This window comes from Schistocerca serialis, chromosome 5 (assembly GCF_023864345.2).
Source record: "Schistocerca serialis cubense isolate TAMUIC-IGC-003099 chromosome 5, iqSchSeri2.2, whole genome shotgun sequence".
Lineage (NCBI taxonomy): Eukaryota > Metazoa > Arthropoda > Insecta > Orthoptera > Acrididae > Schistocerca > Schistocerca serialis.
This window is the reverse complement of record NC_064642.1, coordinates 199370707-199397595: the sequence shown is the minus strand read 5'-3', so window position 1 is coordinate 199397595 and position 26889 is coordinate 199370707.

Below are 26889 nucleotides of genomic sequence, written 5' to 3'. Positions count from 1 at the left end.
CTGTTGTGATTTCTGTCATTGCTAATTTTTCGTGATTAAAAACTCTTACTTTTCCTGTATCCATTCATGACACTGTGTGCCGTCAGTTGCTGTCATAGATTTTAAATTAATCGTAATCTTAATCTCAGCGAATAATTATTGGTCAATTATGGTTTAACATCACTGTCGTTGATATGAGCCTGTGCTGTGGCGCTGGTGTACTGTACTGAATTTCATGTCATTTTAGACTTCATTTGTCACGCACACTATACTCCGAAACATGTTGATACTGACATATGTATGTATGTATTTGTCGAAAATGTCGATAGAATTGTTACATTAGCTGTTCTTTAGTTGTTCTGACTTATATTACACTAATAAACTTCAATTTTTGGTATACATAAGCCTCCATTCACTGACAACAGCTATTCCTGTCGGTATAGAGTTGTAGGGTCTGTTCTGTCAGACATATCCAGCAAAGCACATACGACTTCGTGGTATTTCGGCGGTATGGATTACAAGACATTTATAACTTAGGATTGTCGCTTTCTACAGGCCTTGTAATAAATCAATGGTGAAGGTTGAAAATTTGTGCCGGTCCGGGACTCGAAGCGGGCTGCTCCGATTCTCTAGAATTGCCTGAACCGCCTCAGCCATACGGACGCGAATACCGTCCGACCCAAATTCGCAACTAGTTGTGCGCAAATAGCGCCCCTATCAGTTACCCGTACTGCTCGTAGCGTTGCGCCATGTCCCACAGGGGTTCAAGGATTAAATTGCACCTTTATGAGCGAGGACGACTCTTACTACTTTCTGTGCGTGTGCACGTTAGCTTCCGAACCCCTGCGAGACAGCACAACGCTGTGAGTGCGGACGCTGAATAGGGTACTTGTGCTTAATAGGCTGAAAATTTGGATCGGGCGATACTGGTGTCCAGAGCCCTAAGCAGTTACAGCACCTCTTGTAGATAAGCAGAGCATAAGGTTTCGAGTCCTGCTCCACAAATTTTCAGCTTTCACCATAGATTAATTTCAGTGCCTGTAGACGGCTGACGGTTCTGATTTCTAAAAAATCTTGCATTCCTGTCAGTTTTTAAACCGATTGTCATCGGCAAGGCGTGGGAATTCTGTGCGTTAGCACCTTGCCTTCAACCATTTTTCTTAGGTCGTGTTAAAGGCTAAGAGTGTTACATCATTCCGTGTAGTCATGTAATCATTCCACGTCGATACACCAACAAATCGGGTAACGTCATTGACGGTGAGATCATGGGCACGTCCAAACACGACAGCTCCTACCTGTCATTACGTCACGTCTCCACGTCTTACTGTGCTGATTCTACACAAAGGACTGGAACACACACACACACACACACACACACACACACACACACATTTGTCTGTAACGACGTACGTGGAGGGTCACGTGACCGCCTGGTATCAGTTCTACACCGTCTACGAAGCTTCAAAACGACTCACGTATTCTCTTAAGCTAGTCTACATCTACATGGTTACTCTGCAATTCACGCTTAAGTGCCTGGCAGAGGATTCGTCGAACCATTTTCATACTACTTCTCTACCATTCCACTCTCGAATGGCGCGTGGGAAAAAGGAACACCTAAATCTTTTCGTTCGAGCTCTGATTTATCTTATTTTATTATGATAATCATTTCGTCCTATGTAGGTGGGTGTCAACAATATATTTTCGTATTCGGAAGAGAAAGTTGGTGATTGAAATTTCGTAAATAGATCTCGAAGCAAAGAAAATCGCCTTTGTTTCAGTGACTGCCACTCCAACTCGCATATCATATCAGTCACATTCTCACCCCTATTGCGCGATAACATGAAACGAGTTTCCCTTCTTTGCACTTTTTCGATGTCCTCCGTCAATCCTACCTGGTAAGGATATCACACCGCGTAGCAATATTCCAGCAGAGGGCGGTCAAGTGTAATGTAGGCTGTCTCTTTTGTGGGCTGTTGCATCTTCTAAGCGTTCTGCCAACAAAGCGCAGTCTTTGTTTCGTCTTCCCCACAATATTATCTATGTGGTCTTTCAAATTTAAGTTGCTCGTAATTGCTGTGTTCGGATGAGGGCTGAGTTGGCATCCCTTCGCTCACAGCTGCAGGCGGCTGACTTCGGTCGCGCAGCTTGAGGCTGTTGCCAATGGGCACCATTGTGGGGAGGCGGACTTGGGTATCACGGTGATGTCAACCTCGTCCCGTCTGTCCCCAGATCGGTCTGCCGCTGTGGTTTCCCCGGTTGCTGCCTGCAGTGGAGCTGAGCCCTCGCCTGTGGTTGATTGGGAGGTCGTTCCAAGGCGTGGCAGGCAGCGAAAGACGTCCCCGGAGGCTGATCAGAAAGCATCCCCGGTGCGTCTGACAAACAGGTTTCAGGTACTGTCTCTGGCTGAGACAGACGCAGCTGCCTGCCCTGTTTCAGAGGATGATTCTCAGCCTTCAAGATCCGGACAATTGCAGAGGGTGGGCTTATTGGGAGCTCCAATGCTAGGTGCCTAATGGGGCCCCTTAGGGATATGGAAATCCAGTGTGCACTCCGTGTGCATTCCGGGTGGAGTCATTCCTGATGTGGAAAGGGTCCTTCCGGATGCCATGAAGACCGCAGGGTGCAGCCAGCTGCAGGTGGTGGCTCATGTCGGCACTAATGACGTGTGTCGCTTTGGATCTGAGGAAATTCTCTCTGGATTCCAGCGACTATCTGATTTGGTGAAGGCTGCCGGTCTTGCTTACGAGATGAAGGCAGAGCTCACCATCTGCAGCATCGGTGACAGAACCGACTGCGGACCTTTGGTGCAGAGCCGGGTGGAGGGTCTGAATCAGAGGCTCTCCTTGACTTGCGCCGTAGGGTGGTGGGGTTTCGGGTTCCGCTGAATAGGTCAGAAGTTCACTACACTCAGCTGGCGACTACACGGGTAACGGAGGCTGTGTAGCGTGGACTGGGCGGTTTTTTAGGTTAGAAGGCCTCGGGAAAATACGGGGTGGGCTGCGATCTCAAAGGATGCATGGCAAATGCAGGACGTGCTTGGATCAAAGAACAGTCGGAATTGTAGTTGTAAATTGTTGTGCTGGGAAAGTCCCTGAGCTTCAAGCGCTAATAGAAAGCACAGAAGCTGAAATCGTTATAGGTACAGAAAGCTGGCTGAAGCCTGAAATAAGTTCTGCAGAAATTTTTACGAAGTCTCAGACGGTGTTCAGGAAAGATAGATTAGGCAGAATTGGTGGTGGAGTGTTTGTGTCTGTCAGTAGTGGTTTATCTTGTAGTGAAGTCGAAGTAGATACTCCGTGCGAATTGGTATGGGTGGAGGTTATACATAACAGCCGAACTAAGTTAATAATTGGCTCCTTCTACCGAGCCCCAGACTCCTATGATATAGTTGCTGAACAGTTCAGAGAAAATTTGAGTCTCGTAACAAATAAATACCCCACTCATACGGTTAAAGTTGGTGGGGACTTCAACCTTCCCTCGATATGTTGGCAAAAATACTTGTTCAAAACCGGTGGTCGGCAGAAAACATCTTCCGAGATTGTCCTAAAAGCTTTCTCCGAAAATTATTTCGAGCAGTTAGTCCACGAACCCACGCGAATTGTAAATGGTTGCGAAAACGCACTTGACCTCTTAGCCACAAACAATCCAGAGCTAATAGAGAGCATCATGACTGATACAGGGATTAGTGATCACAAGGTCGTTGTAGCTAGGCTCAATACCGTTTCTTCCAAATCCGTCAGAAACAAACGCAAAATAATTTTATTTAAAAAAGCGGATAAAGTGTCACTAGAAGCCTTCCTAAGAGACAATCTTCATTCCTTCCGAACTGACTATGCAAATGTATACGAGATGTGGCTCAAATTCAAAGATATAGTAGCAGCAGCAATTGAGAGATTCATACCTAATAAATTGGTAAGAGATGGAACTGATCCCCCATGGTACACAAAACAGGTCCGAACGCTGTTGTAGAGGCAACGGAAAAGCATGCGAAGTTCAGAAGAACGCGAAATCCCGAAGATTGGCTAAAATTTACAGACGTGCGAAATTTGGCACGGACTTCAATGCGAGATGCCTTTAATAGGTTCCACAACGAAACATTGTCTCGAAATTTGGTAGAAAATCCGAAGTAATTCTGGTCCTATGTAGAGTACACAAGCGGCAAGACGCAGTCAATACCTTCGCTGCGCAGTGCCGATGGTACTGTTACCGACGACTGTGCCGCTGAAGCGGAGTTATTGAACGCAGTTTTTCGAAATTTCTTCACCAGAGAAGACGAATGGAATATACCAGAATTTGAAACAGGAACAGCTGCTAGCATGAGTTTCTTAGAAGTAGATACCCTAGGGGTTGCAAAGCAACTCAAATCGCTTGATACGGGCAAGTCTTCAGGTCCAGATTGTATACCGATTAGGTTCCTTTCAGATTACGCTGATACAATAGCTCTCTACTTAGCAATCATATACAACCGCTCGCTCACCGATAGATTTGTACCTACAGATTGGAAAATTGCGCAGGTCGCACCAGTGTTTAAGAAGGGTAGTAGGAGTAATCCATCGAACTACAGACCTATATCATTGACGTCGGTTTGCAGTAGGGTTTTGGAGCATATGCTGTATTCAAACATTATGAATCACCTCGAAGGGAACGATCTATTGATACGTAATCAGCATGGTTTCAGAAAACATCGCTCTTGTGCAACGCAGTTAGCTCCTTATTCGCACGAAGTAATGGCCGCTATCGACAGGGGATCTCAAGTTGATTCCGTACTTCTAGATTTCCGGAAAGCTTTTGACACCGTTCCTCACAAGCGACTTCTAATCAAGCTGCGGGCCTATGGGGTATCGTCTCCGTTGTGCTACTGGATTCGTGATTTCCTGTCAGGAAGGTCGCAGTTGGTAGTAATAGACGGCAAATCATCGAGTAAAACTGAAGTGATATCAGGTGTTCCCCAGGGAAGTGTCCTGGGACCTCTGCTGTTCCTGATCTACATAAATAACCTGGGTGACAATCTGAGCAGTTCTCTTAGATTGTTCGCAGATGATGCTGTAATTTACCGTCTAGTAAGGTCATCCGAAGACCAGTATCAGTTGCAAAGCGATTTAGAAAAGATTGCTGTATAGTGTGGCAGGTGGCAGTTGACGCTAAATAACGAAAAGTGTGAGGTGATTCACATGAGTTCCAAAAGAAATCCGTTGGAATTTGATTACTCGATAAATAGTACAATTCTCAAGGCTGTCAATTCAACTAAGTACCTGGGTGTTAAAATTACGAACAACTTCAGTTGGAAAGACCACATAGATAATATTGTGGGGAAGGCGAGCCAAAGGTTGCGTTTCATTGGCAGGACGCTTAGAAGATGCAACAAGTCCACTAAAGAGACAGTTTACACTACACTCGTTCGTCCTCTGTTAGAATATTGCTGCGCGGTGTGGGATCCTTACCAGGTGGGATTGACGGAGGCCATCGAAAGGGTGCAAAAAGGGGCAGCTCGTTTTCTATTTTCACGTAATAGGGGAGAGAGTGTGGCAGATATGATACGCGAGTTGGGATGGAAGTCATTAAAGCAAAGACGTTTTTCGTCGCGGCGAGATCTATTTACGAAATTTCAGTCACCAACTTTCTCTTCCGAATGCTAAAATATTTTGTTGAGCCCAACCTACATAGGTAGAAATGATCATCAAAATAAAATAAGAGAAATCAGAGCTCGAACAGAAAGGTTTAGGTGTTTGTTTTTCCCGCGCGCTGTTCGGGAGTGGAATGGTAGGGAGATAGTATGATTGTGGTTCGATGAACCCTCTGCCAAGCACTTAAATGTGAATTGCAAAGTAATCATGTAGATGTAGACGTAATTCCTAAGTATTTAGTCGAATTGAGAGCATTTAGATTTGTACGATAAATACCCAAAATTTATCGGATCTTTTTGTACCCATGTGGATGACCTCGCGCTTTTCTTTGTTTAGTGCCAATTGCCACTTTTCTCACCATACATAAATTGTCTCTAGATCATTTTGTAATTGGAATTGATCGTGTGATGATTTTACTAGACGGTAAATTACAGCTTCCTCTGCAAACAATGTAAGGGGGCCTGCTCAGATTATCACCTAGATCATTTATGTAAATCAGGAACAGCAGAGGGCCTATGACACTACCCTGCGGAACGCCAGATTTCACTTCTGTTCTAATCCTTGATTTACCGTCTATCACTACGAACTGTGACCTCTCTGAGAGGAAATCACGAATCCCGTCACGCAACTGAGACGATACTCCATATGCACGCAGTTTGATTAATAGTCGCATGTGAGGAACAGTATAAAAAGCATTCGGGAAATCTAGGAATATGGAATCGATCTGAGATCCCTTGTCAACAGCACTCATTACTCCATGGGAATAAAGAGCTAGCCGTGTTGCACAAGAACGATATTTTCTGAATCCGTGTTGGTTATGTATCAATAAGCCATTTTCTTCAAAGTGATTCATAATGTTCGAGTGCAGTACATGCTCCAGAATCCTACTGCCAATTAAGGTGACTAATATTTTGTCCAGTCAGATTAAGTATGCCTCTCTTAAAAGCTGTTACCCTCATCAATGCAAGCAGAAACATAGTGGTGCTTCTACGCCGGTGGCTAGGTAATTACAGAGATGGAGTTCAGTTCAGCAGGACAATGATCGTCGTTTAGTATCCCTGCCCTTCATTCACTTGAAGTGAGTTACAGAAACTGAATGAGGTTAACCGAGTGAAGATTGAAAGCCAGCTGTTGCCGAACTTGAGTTACGTTCTCTGGGCAGTATCTCACTTCCCTCGATCTCCCGGAATGGACATTATCAGCTGTGATAGTACTGGGTAACACTGCACCCCATGGAACAGAGGGCGTAATTAACCGTCTCTCTTACATCATAAATCGTTGTGGCATAACCGCTAGCCCCTGTTGGAAGTGGACAAATTACTCACATTTGTCACATGATAAATCGCCACGACCTAAATGTATCCACTGCTACAGCAAGTCTGACGACAAACATTGCAGGCCGTTGATAAATTCGACATTCACTCTACAACGAAGAGCGTTAATTGTAGAATTTATTTGAAGAATATATAAGAAATATAATCGGTGCTTATGTTTCCATGTTACATGTCACCGAATGTCACTGACCTGATCTTAAACTTTATTTTTCTATTGTTTGGTTGCAATAATACATTTTTTTAATCACGCAGAAATTATTCAGAGACACGTTAAAATTCGTTATCGAATACCTTCTCTCTTAATGTAATATCCACAAAAAATGTGGTAAATGTGTGGATACATTCTTCCGGCACTGAGCAGTTTCACCCTGTTATCCGATAACGGTAACGACATTTTTATATAAACTAATTCCCTGTTAGCAGTAAAATGTTTTATTCAGCTTGTGCTGGTCGTATCTCTTCAGTACAAGCTTGTTTCGTCCAGTATGCCGCTGTCAAGTGTACCTGGAGGCCCAGCATAGAAGAGATATGGGAGTATTTGCCGCGATGGTACAGAGCAACAGGAAGTGGCCAGAATGCAGTACGTAGTAACGTATCAGTTGCTCATTGCAGTTTACTGACTCTATGGTACACATGCCAAAGGAACTGAAACTGCATCGAGCTGAGAAGATTGGCGTTCCCTTCACGAACAACATCAGTCGGATATTTTGATGAAAAGTACGTCGTTCTAGTAATAAACATGAAATCTCTCTCTCTTCTCTCTCTCTACCCCCCCCCCCCCTCTCTCTCTCTCTCTGACACACGCACACACACACACACACACACACACACACACACACACACACACACACAGGGAGAGAGAGAGGTGGGTTAATGAATCAGTAAAAAATTGAGATGTTTCCAGAATGAGATTTTCACTCTGCAGCGGAGTGTGCGCTGATATGAAACTTCCTGGCAGATTCAAACTATTTGCCCGACCGAGACTCGAACTCGGGACCTTTGCCTTTCGCGGGCAAGCGCTCTATCATCTGAGCTACCGAAGCACGACTTACGCCCGGTACCCACAGGTGTACTTCTACCAGTATCTCGTCTCCTACCTTCCAAACTTTACAGAAGCTCTCCTGGAGACTGTATCTACTGTCTATCAGTATCTATGATGTTAGCATTGCAATGCATTACAAAGAATACTGAAAAATACTGAAGCAAGTGATCCCAGAAACCTAAGTACCTTTAATACGAGAAAAAGATAATTACATCAGGAAACAAAATGGGATGCAATGAAGACAGAGGCAGGTGTGGTCAAAAAGGAAGTGGCACAGATAGCTCCAAAAACAAATGAGACGTTGCTAACAAGTGCATGTAATGTTGCGAACTTATTAAACAAGTACTTGGTTTCTGTTGCTGTCAGAAGGGGTTACCAGGTTCAGTAAACAATGAAACGGAACGTCTGAGACCAGTCTTTACAAATAACTTCAGTAAAATGAAAATGACACTCACACCTCACAAAGAAGTAGTATCCATCAAAACATCCTTAAAATGGAAGTACTATAGTGGTTATGGTAGCATATTAATGAAGTTAATCAAAGAGTGCTCATGTGAGTTGTGTTCAATCTTAAGCTGTTTGTGTAATCAATGCCGGCTGGTGTGGCCGTGCGGTCTAGGCGCTTCAGTCTGGAACCGCGAGACCGCTCCGGTCGCAGGTTCGAATCCTGCCTCGGGCATGGATGTGTGTGATGTCCTTAGGTTAGTTAGGTTTAAGTAGTTCTAAGTTGTAGGGGACTGATAACCAGAGATGTTAAGTCCCATAGTGCTCAGAGCCATTTGAACTATTTGTGTAATCAATATCTTGCAGAACATGTCCATATTGGCTAAAATATGATGAAGTTAAGCCTCTTTACAAGATTGAAGATAAGGAAATACCGTCAAATTATCGACCAATTTCATTTTTGCCGGCTTTTTCAAAAATATTTGAAAAGGTTGTGTTCAAACATCTTCTTAAGCGTCTGATCGCAAATAACATTCTGTCCAAGTCACAGTTTATGTTCCTTAAGGAAACCGATATAAACAAGTCTATTTATATATACAGTCAGAATGTACTTAATTCATCAAATGATAAATTAGAGGCTACTGGCATTTTCTGTGATACGTCAGAAGGCTTTGACAGTGTGAATCACAGCATCCTCTGAAGTAAATTAGAATATTATGGTGTCACCAGCAGTGCTTTGAAATGGTTTGAGTCTTACCTAACTACCAGGAAACAAAGGGTATCGCTGCGAAATACCTGCAGGGTAAGCAGTCAGTCTTCATCTGATTGGGAATTAATCACATGGGGTATACCTGAAGGTTCCATCTTGGGTACCTTGCTTTTTCTTGTGTACATTAATGACTTCTCCTCTATTATATTGCCAGATGCTAAGTTTGTTTAGTTTACAGATGACAAAAACATTGCAATAGATAGCAGTTCAAGTACAGATTTATAAATGGCTGCTAATCAAATTTTCACAAACATTAATTGATGTTTAAAGCTAATTCACTGGCATTAGACTTTGATGGATCCATTACATGCACTTCATAACCTGTAAGAGATTTCCTTGCAGCATGTGTATGACTTATGAAGACATGCAGACCGAAGAGGTTGACAGTGTTAAATTGCTTGAATTACAACTCGATAATAAAGTCAGTCGGGAAGGGCGTACTACAGAGTTACTGAAGCGCCTAAACATGTCTGTATTTGCAATGAGAATCATGTTAGATGCTGGAGATATAAATATAAAAAAACCTGCATTCTTTGCTTAATTTCATTCTGTTGTGTCGCATGGATTCTTATTCTAGGGCAGGGGCGGGCAGGAATCCTGCACGTGTGCAGTGCAGTTGCACGTGTGCAGTAAACAGGTGTTCTGCGTGCACACAGGAGCAAGCTGGCCACCCGCTTCTCTCCCCTCCCCACCATACCGTCTCTCCGCTTCTTCTTCTGTAATGCGTTTTGTTTTCTGGCCTGCTTTATTGAATGAAGGAATAAGGTTAGTTCGAGTGCTTGAAAGAAAACATGGTTTGAAAGAGTACCTATTACCTATGATACGTTGTATTTAATTATCACAGGTGGAGTTTACAGTACGTATAATGTCTGGAACAAAATTTCTACATACAGACAAACGCAAACAGTTACGTACATTTTCATTACTAATGTTTACTCTTAACCGAGACTTATTAATTTTCATAACAGAAAAAAAATCTCTCGCAAACGTATGTCGAGCCAAACATATTATCTTCGCGGCTTCACGATGGAGACGAGGAAACTCTTGCTGTGGAAAGTTGTGATAAAAACCTATTACACGCCTTGCCAAAAGGGACTTGTCTCTCATACGAGAATTACGCTGTAGAATCTACAGTGTAGATCTGTTAATTCCATTTGCAAACTGGGATGAATATCATCTACAGAAACAGCAAATTGGCCGTCCGTTGCGGCCGTGCGCTTCTAGACGCTTCAGTCTGGAACCGCGTGACCACTACGGTCGCAGGTTCGAATCCTGCCTCGGGCATGGATGTGTGTGATGTCCTTAGGTTAGTTGGGTTTAAGTAGTTCTAAGTTCTAGGGGACTGATGACCGCAGAAGTTAAGTCCCATAGTGCTCAGAGCCATTTGAACCATTTTTGAAACAGCAAATTGTCTCGAGAACTATTCAAAACCTTGAAATAAGTATGATATATCGCCAAATCGCTTGAGAATTTCCTCTTTTATTGCACTAAGTACGGGAACATACTGAAATTTATTATACAGGCGTTCAATATTAAACTTCCACTGACCAGCGACAATACTGTCATTTCGAATTTTCACGTTTTTGCACAAAGAAAAAATGATTCTCCCATTCCTTTTTAAAAGATAGCAATTCCTTTTTAAAAGATAGCAAATCTCCACTTCTCCGTTTCCTTGATTCACTCTGCATTTTCCGGTTCTTGAAATACAACGTTCACTACGTAGTGGTCGCTTCGCTTCAAAGTCCACAGCTTAGCCTGGTACTACACTGCCGCACCCTGCCAGCTGTCACCATAGTCCCGTTTGACGATTGCACGCGAGCAGCACACGTGCAGCACTGTGTGCACATGAACCGCGTGCAACGTTTGCCCGCCCTTTTCTAGGGTGACTCGTCAAACGGAGAAAAAGTTAGGACTCATTTTTTATTTAAATTCAAGAACCTCGTGTAGAAACCTGCTTAAGAAACTTGGTGTTCTAACCACTGCTTCTCAGCATATTTATTCCTTCATGAAGTTTGTTGCAAGTAATATGTCTCTATTTCCAATACATAGAATCAATAATAGGAATATAAACAGTCTACATAGAGACCTAAAATCACTCACTTTGGTCCAAAACGGGGAGAACTATTCAGGAACACTTTCAATAAATTTCCGGCAACCATTAAAAACTGGGTTTCGGATAAAGCACAGTTTAAACAGAGTTTGAAAGACTTGATACGCAACTGGTTCTGTTCTATAGATGAATATCTTAACAGGGACTGTAGACCAGCTTAAGTAAAAATGTTTGTTAGATTTCAGTTTTGACAGCAGTTGGTCACTACAGTCAAGATTAGGTATTTTGTGTATGATAAGTATATTAAAAGTGCATAACTATATTTCATTCTGACAGTGTATTAATTCTGTAAATATTAATAGTTCCAGTTTCTGTAATGTGTTCATGTATTTTGACAATGTCCTGACAACTGATCTGGGATGTGATACTATATTAAAATGTTTTACGTTTCGTATGTTATACTGTCTGACTTGTTTCACACCCACGATAATCATCTCATTTTTGGGTCTATGGAATGAAAACTGAATCTAATCTAAGAGAGACAGAGAGAGAGAAAGAGAGAGGAAGACATTTGTCTTATTAGTAATAATCAATCAAGTCTGACGAAGTATTTATTTTAACTAGCAAAGTGTAACTTTTGTACAGGTGGTGGGGAGAGGGTAATAGTAGCCAGAATTTTAATACATCGCGTCTTGTGCTTGTATCAAGTGCTGCTTGGGATTCATTGTAGGACCTCTCCTGAGTCAGTCCGGCACCAGTCGTCACCTGTTAACGACGAGTGTTGTTTCTGCGACAGTTCTTTATGTTTCTCTTTAGTGTGCTCATGACACGAAGAAACGGCTGACTCTCACCAGCAATGTGCAACTGTGAAGTTTTGTTATTTACTCGTCTAGAACGTAGTGGAAACTTTTGTGATATTCCAAAGCGGACAAATAACATGCCCTTAATAAAACTCAAGGTATAACACTATTTGTTTATGGTTCATCTACACTTTTATAATTTTTTTGCTTTAAATATTCGCATACTGATGCTATATTTTTTGTATCTGTAAAGTAAAGTGTACTATGCTGGAAGTTGCAGTCCTCTGCATCGTACATCAGCAATTTATGTAAAATACTATGTAAATTGTTTATTATGTTAAATAATTTTCTGATAAGAGTTTTTATTCAAAAATATTTGTGTGCATAAACTGTTCATGTTGATGTATATTTGACAATTGTAAGAAATGGTCACGCTTAGGAACAATTTCAGAAATAGGTGTTATGTGACAGTCAGTTTGTTTTTGTTTGAAACGGAAGTGGCCCTGGGGAGTGGAAAAGGTGGCAAGGGAGAATTGGCACGCTACCTAGAGCAAGCGCGGGAAGTAAGTCACACAGTCTGTAAGCAGCAGTGATTGAGACAACACCTTTGTGGAGCAAGAGAAGCTTTGCCTGCAAATTCGCACAAAAATGCCTCGGATGAAGAGTGCAAACGGCTTATAGCATAGCTGCGGGTTGTTGGTTGGTTCAAATGGCTGTGAGCACTATGGGACTTAACTCCTAAGGTCATCAGTTCTCTAGAACTTAGAACTACTTAAACCTAACTAACCTAAGGACATCACACACATCCATGCCCGAGGCAGTATTCGAATCTGCGACCGTAGCGGTCGCGTGTTTCCAGACTGTAGCGCCTAGAACCGCCGGCTGCGGGTAGTTGGGCTCCTGCATGTAAAATTGAACGTCGCCAAGAAGAGAAATTGAGCCCAAACAGCAAGACACTTGCAGACCGTACTGTGGGAGTGTAGCCGTTATAATTGTTCGCCACTCTCAAGCCAACGGCCACCAGATAAGATTTTTTTTTTGTATTCTGTTTTTGTACAGTGTGAACTATTAACTTTAACTTCATTCTAGTCATACACCTATATAGGGTTCCTTCCAGGTGTTTGATTAATCCGAGTATCCTGTTTTACAGACGTAAGTTTTTGTGCAGATAATGGGAAAGTTTTCTTAACTATTGCAAAGTATTATAGTAAAAGTTTGCTTACGTAAAATTCAATCAGAGTGAAGCCAAGTTACTAAAATATGCTAAATGACTATACAGAGTCAGTTCAAAGAATAATTGCTTTTGAAAGTAAATTCCAGTAAGAGAGAGGTTTTCTTGAAGTGAAATGTTCAGCATAAGAAGTGTGTGATTTAGTGTCTAAGTATTTTAGTATTTAAGTTTCTTGATTATATAAAGTGTTTTTCTAAAGGTCGCCCCTGTCCAATTTTTTTATCTTCTTGAAGTTACCTGCTAGACATTTTCCTCTTTTAAAATCGTAATGTATAAGGGCGTAGTGCAACATTGTTTAAGTGGAGTAATATTAATTTGAACAACCAAATTGATCAGTAGCAAGAAAGTAGCCAAAATTCATACTTCTGCTTTTCCAATACTTCACTGTTTCATTGCCTTGATAGGCTGGCTATCGTTAGTACATATTTTAAATCACTAAATGACCTTGGAATTGAATTGTCCAATTTTTTTATCTTCTTGAAGTTACCTGCTAGACATTTTCCTCTTTTAAAATCGTAATGTATAAGGGCGTAGTGCAACATTGTTTAAGTGGAGTAATATTAATTTGAACAACCAAATTGATCAGTAGCAAGAAAGTAGCCAAAATTCATACTTCTGCTTTTCCAATACTTCACTGTTTCATTGCCTTGATAGGCTGGCTATCGTTAGTACATATTTTAAATCACTAAATGACCTTGGAATTGAATTGTCCTAGCTTCAATATAATACTATTCATACTGCATTTCTTTCTAACCGCTGGGTAAGAGCTTAGGAAAAGAATTGAATAGTCTGATTTACTTATCCATTAGACACAACACACGGTCGAATCCTGTAAAAGGGGTAACACTATTGATTAGCTTTCTCTGTTAACAGGACTATCCTCCCATAGTGTACTTTATTTGGAAACTAAGTTAAATTTTAGTAAGAGGGTTTTCTGTTAATTAGGTAAAAGCATACTAAATTACAATAGTAATGGTAGGATTATAAGGGGGGCAAATGGTTTTCTTGGTTTAAAAAGCTGTAAATCATCACTGAAATCAGCCGTGTTCGGGCCGCCCTCCAACTGTTAGAACCTAGGAGCACGTCTCCAAAATTCGTAATTTCATGTGTGGAGACGGGCAAAAGACAATAGGCGAACTTGAAGTCTCATCCTGGTTGTCCTAGAGCACAATTCAGCGCATTCTGAAGAATGATTTTGGAAGATAAAGAAAATAAACAAGTCAATTTAAAGCCATCTGGCTCGCCTCGTCCTTCAAAATGCTCATCAGGTAAAGTCGAATGTGAAAACGTATCTAATGTGTTAGCTTTTTTTCCTTGTAAAAGGCTGTAGAGAAAATTTAGTCGAAAACGTCTGGCTTTGTGGAATTCCAGCGAATGATTTCTGCATCATGACAACGCTCCTGCACAGTCGACTTTCCGTGCTCGCCAGTTTCTGACGTCAATGAAACTACTTCTTTGACCCACGAACCCTTTTCGCCAGATTTGGCTCCCCCAGACATCTTCGTGTTCCCTAAGATGAAAAAGTACTTGAAAGGAAAGCGTTTTCTCGATTCGACGACGTGAAACGCAATACCAGGATGGAGCTATCAGGAATAAGAAAGACATACTTAAAAGATGCTTCCTACACTGGAATGTAAGTTTGGACAAGTGCATTATAGCTAACGGAGAATACTTTGAAGGAGATGAAAGTTTCAATGCAAAGAAATAAAGTACATGCTTTCTATAAAGTTCGGTTACTTTCGAGTCCGCTATCGTACTTCATGAAACAAAGTTGCAAGAGTAACTGATTACGTTTTTAGGTGATATGTCAGAAACCATTGTTTCAACCCTTCTGACAGTCGAGTCCAACTGATCTTGATTTTGCCGGCCGGGGTGGCCGAGCGGTTCTCGGCGCTACAGTCTGGGACCACACGACCGCTACGGTCGAAGGTTCGCATCCTACCTCGGGCATGGATGTGTGTGATGTCCTTAGGTTAGTTAGGTTTAAGTAGTTCTGAGTTCTAGGGGACTGATGACCTCAGAAGTTAAGTCCCACAGTGCTCAGAGCCATTTGAACGGTTTTTTTATCTTGATTTTCTGCTTTAATTTTATGCCAGAATTCATCAGCCATAGTGGATCTTCAGTGATGGATTATTAGCCTCTCGGCAACACATCAGGATATGCTTTCACTGGATGAGAGGGCTGAAGGACGTACTCACCAACGCAACAGTCAAGCCTCGTTTATATCGATATAGGACAAGGCAATGCATGCAATAGGCGGTCTCGCGTTTTCTGATTGAAAGATAAGTTTATGAAGGCCACAGAGCTACAGCACTTTCACCCGCCTTAGCATGAACGAGCATTACGGGCTACGCGAACCAGAGCTGACTGTATTGTGTGTCAAATGGCACCACATACCAGGTGGAAAAATTAAAGTACAGCTACTTACAGAGGTCTAATGTGGGTTGTAATTACTGTATGGTGGAGAAACTTGGTAGATACTCAAACGTCGTATTGCGGAATTTATTTACGCTTGATAAAACTCTAGTTCCAATTTTGGCCAACAGAAGCCGATCTGGCGCTGTGAATGCAAAAAAGACATGCACTGGTGTCCAAAATAAAGCAACAGACGAAAATTTTGCAAGATTGCGTTTATTTTTCTGAAAAACACTATAAACAGGTGATAGTAAGGTTGGAAAAAAGTATTGAATTCAGAACGTAAACAACTGCAACAAGCATAACGGTAGGCGAAAATGTTCTTCATTTTATCCAACTCAACGGGTTTGCGCACATATTCCGACTACTGGTTAATATGCACACTATTGGATGTGACCACCTCTGGCAGCAATATAGGACCCGCAACGACGAGGCACGCTGTGAATGATATTATCAATCTCACGTTCAAGCAATAATACCCCCCCCCCCCCTTGGGGTTCGGGGATTAGAATTGGCCTGCGGTATTCCTGCCTGTCGTAAGAGACGACTAAAAGTAGTCTCACATATTCGGCCTTGGTCTCTTGGTCCCATATCGGCTTTGACCTCCATCTCTTCCAAATTTCTGTTGCTAGTGCGTGCCGTTTGGGGAAGGACGTCTTAGGTGGTGTTTTTTGTTTGTCCATCATGCACCAAGATCTCTCATGCTACTTATTGTCGTGTGGAGTGCTTTGCACCCAATTTCTTCCGGGTCTGCAGCTCGTGGTCGTGCGGTAGCCCTCTCGCTTCCCGCGCCCGAGTTCCCGGGTTCGATTCCCGGCGGGGTCAGGGATTTTCTCTGCCTCGTGATGACTGGGTGTTGTGTGATGTCCTTGGGTTAGTTAGGTTTAAGTAGTTCTGAGTTCTAGGGGACTGATGACCATAGATGTTAAGTCCCATAGTGCTCAGAGCCATTTGAACCATTTGAATTTCTTCCGGGTTGCCTCCTTCTCGTCTCCTGCGCTGTAACATCCTTCACGCTTATGACAATTCTGGACCATTTCGACACCCAAAATCCAGCGCGGTTGCCAGTCCATCGTGGTGGGATCGTTATGTATGCTCTTGGTGGTAGCCCCTTGACCCTAGCCGACCGGAGTGGCCGTGCGGTTCTAGGCGCTACAGTCTGGAGCCGCGAGACCGCTACGGTCGCAGGTTCGAATCCTGCCTCGGGCATGGATGTGTGTGATGTCCTTAGGTTAGTTAGGTTTAAGTAGTTCTAAGTTCTAGGGGACTGATGACCTCAGAAGTTAAGTCCCATAGTGCTCAGAGCCAGCCCTTGACCCCACAGGGATCGCACTGCCGATTCATGAGCTGAGACCTGCCTGCGTATGCCAAGGAGTAGGTGCCCATCCTTCTGGGGCAGCAGGACTCCCACAGGGTGTACACGTTGCCATGGAAAAAATTCCCGGGTGATTCCCGGATATCCCGTTTAAAAAATATACTTTTTCCTAGGCGAAAATACACTTTTTCGGTGCCTAGTGACAGTAGGTTTTCTGTAGATTTTTCCTTTGGAACTGTAACACTTACCACTCCTTTGAATGGTTAACGTTTTATACACTAGCGTAGAACTTCCCGGAAGAAAAAAAAACGGGTGATAGAAAATTTGGAATGACTTTTGATGAAAAAAAAGGAGAGAAGTTTCGGAAAGACCTTTGATGTGCAGCAACCTATACGCTGCATATTTTCGTATTACGAAAGTATAAATTCGAGCTGCACCAAACACAGCACCTTAGTTTCCGAAGCGTTGAAGTCGAGATTGCCATGTCCTTTTGTAAGCCACGTGATTTCGCCAGCCGATGACAGCAGATATTCAGCGCATAGGACACGTGTTATAATCAGTCGCTAGCAAGATCACTGTTCGTATGTACAGGGTGATTCAAAAAGAATACCACAACTTTAAAAATGTGTATTTAATGAAAGAAACATAATATAACCTTCTGTTATACATCATTACAAAGAGTATTTAAAAGTTTTTATTTTCACTCAAAAACAAGTTCAGAGATGTTCAATATGGCCCCCTCCAGACACTCGAGCAATATCAACCCGATACTCCAACTCGTTCCACACTCTCTGTAGCATATCAGGCGTAACAGTTTGGATAGCTGCTGTTATTTCTCGTTTCAAATCATCAATGGTGGCTGGGAGAGGTGGCCGAAACACCATATCCTTAACATACCCCCACAAGAAAAAATCGCAGGGGGTAAGATCAGGGCTTCTTGGAGGCCAGTGATGAAGTGCTCTGTCACAGGCTGCCTGGCGGCCGATCCATCGCCTCGGGTAGTTGACGTTCAGGTAGTTAGGGACAGATAAGTGCCAATGTGGTGGCGCTCCATCCTGCTGAAATATGAATTGTAATTGAATAGCTCTGCGAGTCGATTTTCCTGGGCTGCGAACAAATGCTTGCTGGATGCGTGCTACATTTTCATCACTCGTTCTCGGCCGTCCATAACTTTTCCCTTTGCGCAAACACCCATTCTCTGTAAACTGTTTATACCAACGTTTAATACACCACCTATCAGGAGGTTTAACACCATACTTCGTTCGAAATGCACGCTGAACAACTGTCGTCGATTCACTTCTGTCGTACTCAATAACAACCTACACACCATACGGCGCACAGTCATACTCTTATAGACGTAATCGCAACGAAACAGACTGACAAAGTAAGAGATTTTGGCCAAACATCGGCCCCTGGCCTCTCAGCACATGATGTAATATTCCTGGCCTACTCTGTGCAGCCCCCAAGGATCAAATCGCGTTACATAACTTGTAGGAACATGAAACGTATTGACCTTGACGCTCTAACAGCCGATTGCTCAGAAATCTCATGGCATCAAATAATCAGAAAACCCACAATCGACGGCAAAATTAATGAACTTGGTGATAAACTCACTGCCCTCTATGACAAACATGCACCTGTGCGCACAATCCGTGTAAGAAAATCTCCTGCTCCATGGCTGACAGCTGAATTACGTCAAATGATGACTAATAGGGATGCTGCCCACAGGCGCTTCAAGGCAGATCCAAAACCCGAGCGTTTCGAAGAATATAGAAAGCTACGGAACAGAGTGAAACAATGCATTCGCAATGCTAAAATCAGGCACGCTCGCTCCCTCGTATGCAGCGATCTGACGCCCACGACTCTATGGAAGAATCTCCGTAGCTTGGGGGTCGGAAAGGCAAAATCGGAAACTACTTTTCACGTGTCAGCTAACGAATTAAATGAATTCTTCTCTGCACCTCTGAATACCAGCACAGCTGATAATTACCGTCCACAAGAATCCCCAAACAGGATAACTAACAACGATACCTTCCATCTAAAACATGTAACAACAAATACGGCAAGAAAAGCAGTAATGAGAATCTCTTCTGATGCAATAGGCAACGACAGTATCGGTAAAACCATGATTAAGAATGTTGCCGATATCTTAGTACCTGTCTTAACTGACATAGTTAATTTTTCCCTCGTGAGCGGAATATATCCCACTGCATGGAAAAGAAGCCTAATTCGACCCATCCCTAAGATCGAAAACCCGCAACTGCCTAGTGATTACCGACCAATTAGCATACTGCCTGCTGTTTCCAAAGCACTTGAATATATTGTTCATGACCAAATCACTGAACACTTGCATGAATTCAGCCTATATGACAAATTTCAATCCGGTTTCCGTAAACATCACAGCACAAACACTGCTCTAATTAAAGTAACTGATGACCTGAAATATGCCTTCGACAATCGAAAGGCAACAATATTGACGCTACTGGACTTCAGCAAAGCTTTTGACACTGTTAACTTTGACATATTGCTCGGAAAAATGCAACAGCCTAATTTCTCTGATAGTGCAATGAGATGGTTTGAAAGCTACTTAAAAGACAGACAGCAATGTGTTGTCTGCGTAAATGAAAAGTCTTCCTGGAAACATGTTTCCTCGGGAGTGCCACAAGGATCAGTCTTAGGACCACTTTTGTTTTCTTTATATGTCAACGATATTTCGTCGGTTCTGTCCTCCTGCAAATATCATTTCTATGCCGACGACCTCCAGCTCTACCTAAGCGTCAGACCTGAAGATGTAAACACTGCAATCGCTCAGATGAATGATGATCTGTCTTCAGTAGTGACATGGGCGAAAAACCTGGGGCTTAAACTAAATGCAAAAAAGACGCAAGTAATCTTAATAGCCCATCAGAAATTAATAAGTTCAGATTTCCGCGAACGGCTACCTCCTATTCTGCTCGACGGTACTCCAATACCATATCAGAAAACAGTGAAGAACTTGGGTGTAACTTTGGATGAGCATCTCAACTGGGCGGAGAATACAGTCGCAGTGTGCCGAAAGACATCTGCTTGTCTCTATGCTCTCAAAAAGTTTCGGAACATATTTCCACAGGACTTGAAACGCCAGCTCGTGCAAGCACTCGTTCTACCGAACCTCCACTATTGTGATGTGATTCAACAAGGCATGAGTAGTGAAAACAAAAGACGGCAAGAGCTAACCATGAATGCCTGTGTGCGTTACACCTGCAACATTCGCCGATATGATCATGTTAGTGCTTCATACTCCGAGCTAGGGTGGCTGCGGCCGGACAAATTGCGTGACTACCACACTCTATGCCTACTCCACCGAGTCCTCGTCGCGCAAGCACCCCACTACCTTGCTTCAGAGATTAAAAACCTGTCATGTCATCATAATCGAAACATGAGGTCACTCTTATTTGGTATCCTAACTGTGCCCACTCACAAAACAAAAACTTTTGCAAACTCCTTCTCAGTTGCCGCTGTCCGCCTCTGGAACAAACTACCCCTTACCTTGCGCAAAATTCGATCTCCTGCTGCTTTTAAGAAGAAGTTGAAGCATTTCCTACTATCATCCTCATAAAGTTCTCCACAAAATTAATGTACAAGGACAATCCCCTCATCTGTCAAATAGCAAAGCTAGCGTCCCCTATCATGCTCCTGAGATGCCTTCCTCTTCATCTATCTCTACTAGCCACGCAATCTTGTTTCATCATGTCTCTATTCTTCTCCTCCCTTCACCATGAGTCTCCCTCATACTCCCTGCTGCCAGCACTCCTATCTAAAATCTGTCTCTGCAATAATGTCTAATTATAACAGTACTTGTGACCTAAGAATATAAACTCTATATGTATGTATTTTTCCAGGTGTACCTTTCAAATTGTTTATCTCACTTTTTGTACTAGATGTAGTTTAACATGCCTACTAAAACATATGAATGTAAAATAAGTAGAATGCCTGGTTACATGTAAGAGAGGGCCTGATGGCCCTAATCTTGCCAGGTTAAATAAATAAATAAATAAATAAAATAACACAAAAAACTTCCTGTTAAGCGGTCGCCATCTTAGCATCAACTGACGCTGACGCCTAGTCAACAGCGCCTCAAGCGAACAAATGTACAACTAAATGAAACTTTATAGCTCCCTTAATTCGCCGACAGATAGTGCTTAGCTCTGCCTTTTGTCGTTGCAGAGTTTTAAATTCCTAAAGTTGTGGTATCCTTTTTGAATCACCCTGTATAAAGCACTAAGAGAGCTTATGTTACGCCATAAAAGAAACAGGACATCAGAGATTATGTGCAGCACTATATTTTCTTTCATTTGTGGCTCATTTAGCGATTTGTTTTATGTTGTTTAATATTACCCGGTGCACTATCAACAGTGTTTAATATTTGTGTCATTATCTAGAATATTGGCACTAGAGCACATGTCAATCACTGTTGTTTAACTCTTCCTCTTTTTAACAATATTACTTTTGTCGTATTCTTCTTTTTATCGCTTTTTATTAGTGTAATGCCTTTTATACTTTATAAGCTTATAAACAGACTTCAACTATTGTATCCCCCTTTATTTTCGTTGTTTCAATTAATTATTAAAAACTAGTGTCTGCCGACATTAGCGACATCTGGTGAACTTACAACACAAACATCTTGTGGCTACTCTACGGCAGCTTGTTTTAAACAGTAGTATTACAGACAACATGACTCGTGCATGTGATGTGATTTATATGTATTTGACGATGCTGGTGCTGATTCCGCATTTTACATTTGACGATGCCATTATGGCTGCAGTACTTTAGGACTTTGTCTTTATGAAAGAGGTATACCTCTTCATATTTAAAGCACACAAATGTAAGTTTTGTCAGTACAACTTTTCAGTATGGTCTATGTATTGTTCTTAAGCTGTATACAGTTTGCGAGTGTATTTATATTTTTTCCATTTTTGCTGCAGATCTGATAATGTTCATTAAAGACCGAACCAGGAAATCTGTTAAAAAAAGATTGTGACCATAGACGTAAATTAAAGGAAACTTAGTACATATACGGGCCACTGTGTTTTTTCGCGACGATGTCGCAGCTTGTGAAATCAGAGGATATTCCAAAAGCATGGGAATTTCGTAAACCATACTAAAATGTACAATTCGGCTTGAAGTGCACATTGGTTTTTTGCAGATTCACAATGGAGTAGGTCCCATCTGATATTAAGCTTTTCAGTGTGCTTATTGGGATGCAAATTTTCTTGGAGTACCAGTACTGTACTTTCTCATATTTGGTTCTTTATTATGGCATAATGCCATACATGGCAGAAGATGAAAACGTGCACTTGAAATTCAGCGAACAATTGCAACTAGCCAATACTGTGGAACGAAACACTTCGTTTCAAATAAATTGATTGCTCCTCGGAAAGATTAATAAAGCCAAATTTCTTTAGCAAACTGACAAAAATAATTTCATTGTTCTGCAAGTCGATTAATCCTTGACTGCTAATAATTTGGAAATAAATAAAATCAGAAAACTGAAACTAATAACATATTTTTGTCCCCCGTAATTACGTGACTGTATTATAATTCACTTGATAACTCCCGGCTGCAGAAATCCGTTTCGTTTTCATTTGACATTTGGCAGCTAGGGCGAGCGAGAAAAATTTTTCTCGTTTGCATCCGGCTGCTTGCTGCTTACTGCCGATACAGCTAACAGCCACACTTCAAGTCACAGGAAGCAGGAGAAGGTACTGCTCATACGCGAGTCAACTGCGAATGCACATGAGCCCACTGGCAACTGGTCAAACGAACCAAATGTAAACAGTTGTGTCGTCACGCTCATAGAAAACAGTTTATTGTTACTAAGTATTACACAGTCTTCGTCCTAAGGGCTTTGAAATATTTTTGCCCCCGTTGGCGATGGCTGTCCCTATAGTTGTTAAACCTCAAGTTGGCCCTTAGGACCACCCCAACTCTTCCCTCATGCCCGTGATGGAGGACCCTGCTTCTTCTGGTGCTCCCAAGGTACCTCCCTTGGGAGGCCAACCCCCCCCCCCCCCCCCCCAAAGTTGATGTGAATATCGGACCCAGCCTCCTCTGGCTTCTCTCGCGCAGAAAGGGTCCCTTAGGAGTCTACTTCTAAGGCATCCTCCAGCATGACAGCTGACATCAGCCAGTGGCTCAAAGAGCCACTAGTGGCAGATCAAAGAGTTTCCTGCTCTTCGTCTGTCCCTGACCCTCCTTCTGAGACTCCCACCCAGGTTGCTCCTAAGGAGCAGCAGGTGGAGGGGCAGATGAAGAAGAAGAAGAAGAAAACGCTGGGTAGGAAGGAAGAGGTTCAGGTTGCCTGTGTGCCACCTGTTACTACTAGCTGTGTATCTGAGGACGATATGCAGCTTTTGGCGTCCCCCAACGACCTCGATTTCGACTCTACCTCAGATGCAATGGTTCTCGATTCTGGCTCTCCTTCGGAGGTGGAAGATGATCCAGTGGCATAATCTACCTCCTCAACCCCTTCACGCCATTTTCAGTGGGGAAAATGTCATTCTCCAGTGGAATTTCAGTGGCTTTTTCCACCAACTTGCTGAGCTCAAACAACTTCTCAGCCTCCACCATTTCTTCTGCATTGCTGTCCAGGAAACTTGGTTTCTGGCGATGTGAACCCCCTCCCTCCATGCCTATCTGGGTTATTATAAGAAGGTATCTGGTGGAGTCTAAGTCCATCCTTACCTCTCTTTGCAGTCAGTGTATCCTTCTTTAAACACCTTTCGAGGCTGTCGCTGTTCGGGTTTGGACGCCTCAGGCTGTTACTGTCTGCAGTCTCTATCTTGCACTGGATGGTGATGTCTTGCAGCATGTATTGGCTGCACTGATCGCCTAATTGCCTCTACCATCTCTGGTGTTGGGCGACTTTAGCGCCCATAACCCTTTGTGGGGTGGATTGGTGGCAAAAGGCTGAGGCACTGTTGCTGAGCAAGTGTTGGCACAGCTTGAGCTTTCTCTTTTAAATAATGGTGCCTCCACACATTTCAGTGTGGTGCATGGCACTTACTGAGCCATTGACCTATTGGCCTGCAGCCCTGGCCTTCTACCGTTTGTCCAATGGAGTGTGCATGACAACTTGTGTGGTAGTGACCACTTTCCGATCTTTCTGTCACTGCCCAAGCGTCACTCACCTGGGCACCTCCCCAGATGGGCTTTGAATAAGGCTGACTGGACTCGTCCGCCTCCATTGCCACTCTTGAGCCTCTTTGTCATGACGCCATTGGTGTGGTGGTTCACATGATCACCACTGGCATTGTTTCTGCAGCACAATCTGCAGTTCTCTGCTCTTCCAGGTCCCCTCATTGGAGGACTGTGCCTTAGTGGTCACCCGAGATTGCTGAGACGATTAGAGATTGCAGGCAGGCCCTCCAGCGTCATAAGTGGCACCCATCATTGGAACACCTCATTGCCTTTAAACGGCTCTGTTTCCAAGTTCGCCACCTTATTCGCTGTCGGAAGCAGGAGTGCTGGGAAAGTTATGTCTCCACCATGGCATACGTACCTCTCCATTGCAAGTTTGGATCATGGTTAGGCGACTCTATGGGTATCAGCACTCGTCAGCATCACTGGGCTTTCCCTGAATGGAACGGTCTGTACTGAATCAGACACAATTACAGAACTCTTAGCAGAGCGTTATGCTCAGAGTTCCGCTTCTACGAATTACCCACTAGCCTTCCTCTCCCTGAAAGAGCGGTTGGAACATCGGACCCATTCATTCCATATGCACCACCCCAAATTGTACAATGCTCTGTTCAGTGAATGGGAATTCCAAAGTGCCCTCGCTGCTTGCCCTGATACTGCTCCTGGGCCAGATTGAATCCACTATCAGATGCTCCAACACCTCTCCGTGAACTGCCAGTGACGCCCACTGGACCTTTTCAACCACATCTAGGTTGAGGGTGAGTTCACGTCTCAATGGCAGGCAACCATTATCATATCAGTGTTGAAGCCTGGCAAGAACCCCCTGGAGGTGGACAGCTACCGCCCCATTAGCCTCACCAACGTTATGTGCAAGTTGCTCGAATGCATGGTGAGCTGGAGGTTGAGTTGACTACTTGAGTCTCAGGGCCTTCTGGCTCCATGTCAGGGTTGATTCCATAAGGGCTGCTCTGCCACCAAAAATCTGGTCTGCCTGGAGTCTGCCATCCGTATGACATTTCGCCACCATCAGCATCTGGTTGCCATCTTTTTTGACATGCAGGAGGTGTATGATACAACATGGCGACACCACATCCTCACCATGCTGCATGGGTGGGGTCTTAGGGGCCCACTCATGATTTTTATTAAAAATTTTCTGTCACTTCATTCCATCCGCATGCAAGTTGGTCCCTCCCATAGTCCAGGAGAATGGGGTCCCACAAGGTTCTGTCTTGAGTGTCTGCCTCTTTTTAGTTGCTATCACTGGGCTAGTGGCAGATGTGGGAACATCCATACCAGCTTCTTTGTATGCTGATGACTTTTGCCTGTACTATAGCTCTACTGGCATTGCAGTTGCTGAACGGCAGCTACAGGGCGCTATCCACAGGGCGCAGTCCTTGGCCGTTATGCATAGCTTCCAGTTCTCGGTTGCCAAGGCCCACGTCATGCATTTATGCCAGCTTCGTACTGTTCACTCTGAGCCATGGCTTTATCTTGACGACGAACCTCTTGCCATGGTGGAGATGCATCGGTTTTTGATGCCTTGTTCACTTGGCTCCTCATATCTGGCAGCTTAAACAAACGTGCTGGCGCCATTTTAACGCTTTTCTTTGCTTGAGACACACCAGCTACGGTGCTGATCAGCCTACCCTTCTCCAGCTGTATCAGGCATTGATTCAGTTACATCTCGATTATGGAAGCCTGGCTTACGGTTCGGCATCGCCTTCCGCATTGCAGTTGCTTCACCTCATACTTCACAGCGGGATCCGACTCGCTGCTGGAGCTTTCCGCACAAGCCCTCTAAACAGCATACTTGTGGAGGCTGGTGTCCCTCCACTGCAGATCCGGCGTCAACAACTATTGGCTGCTTACGGTGCACATACTCCTCAATGGCGGCGCCGGTCAGGTTGTACGATCGTGGTTCGTGCCCGGGCTCTTCTCTCTGGGCTTGAGTTTTTCCCTCACCCACCTCTTTTCTGGGCCCATATATGTATACTATAAGGTACCCATGGTCTAGGGGTAGCGTCTTGGTTCATAATCAAAACGTCTTCGGTCCCGGTTTCGATCCCCGCCACTGCCTAAATTTTGATAAATAATCAACATTGGCGGCCGAAGACTTCCGGCATAAGAAGTCGGCCTCATTCTGCCAACGGTCTTGTCAAAGAGGGCGGAGGAGCGGATAAAGGTTCAGGGCACTCTCTTGTCCTAGGGGTGGGAAATTGCTCCTAAAGGTGGAAGAATCAGCAATGATCAACGACATGAGGATGCAGAAGGCAATGGAAACCACTGCATTAAAGACACGTATCGTGTATCCACAGGACATGTGGCCTGTATTTGAAGAAGTGTCATGATGATCTCTCCATTGGCAAAAGATTCCGGAATAGTCCCCCATTCGGATCTCCAGGAGGGGACTGCCAAGGGGGAGGTTACCATGAGAAAAAGATTGAATAATCAACGAAAGGATAACGTTCTACGAGTCGGGGCGTGGAATGTCAGAAGCTTGAACGTGGTAGGGAAACTAGAAAATCTGAAAAGGGAAATGCAAAGGCTCAATCTAGATATAGTAGGGGTCAGTGAAGTGAAGTGGAGGGAAGACAAGGATTTCTGGTCAGACGAGTATCGAGTAATATCAACAGCAGCAGAAAATGGTATAACAGGTGTAGGATTCGTTATGAATAGGAAGGTAGGGCAGAGGGTGTGTTACTGTGAA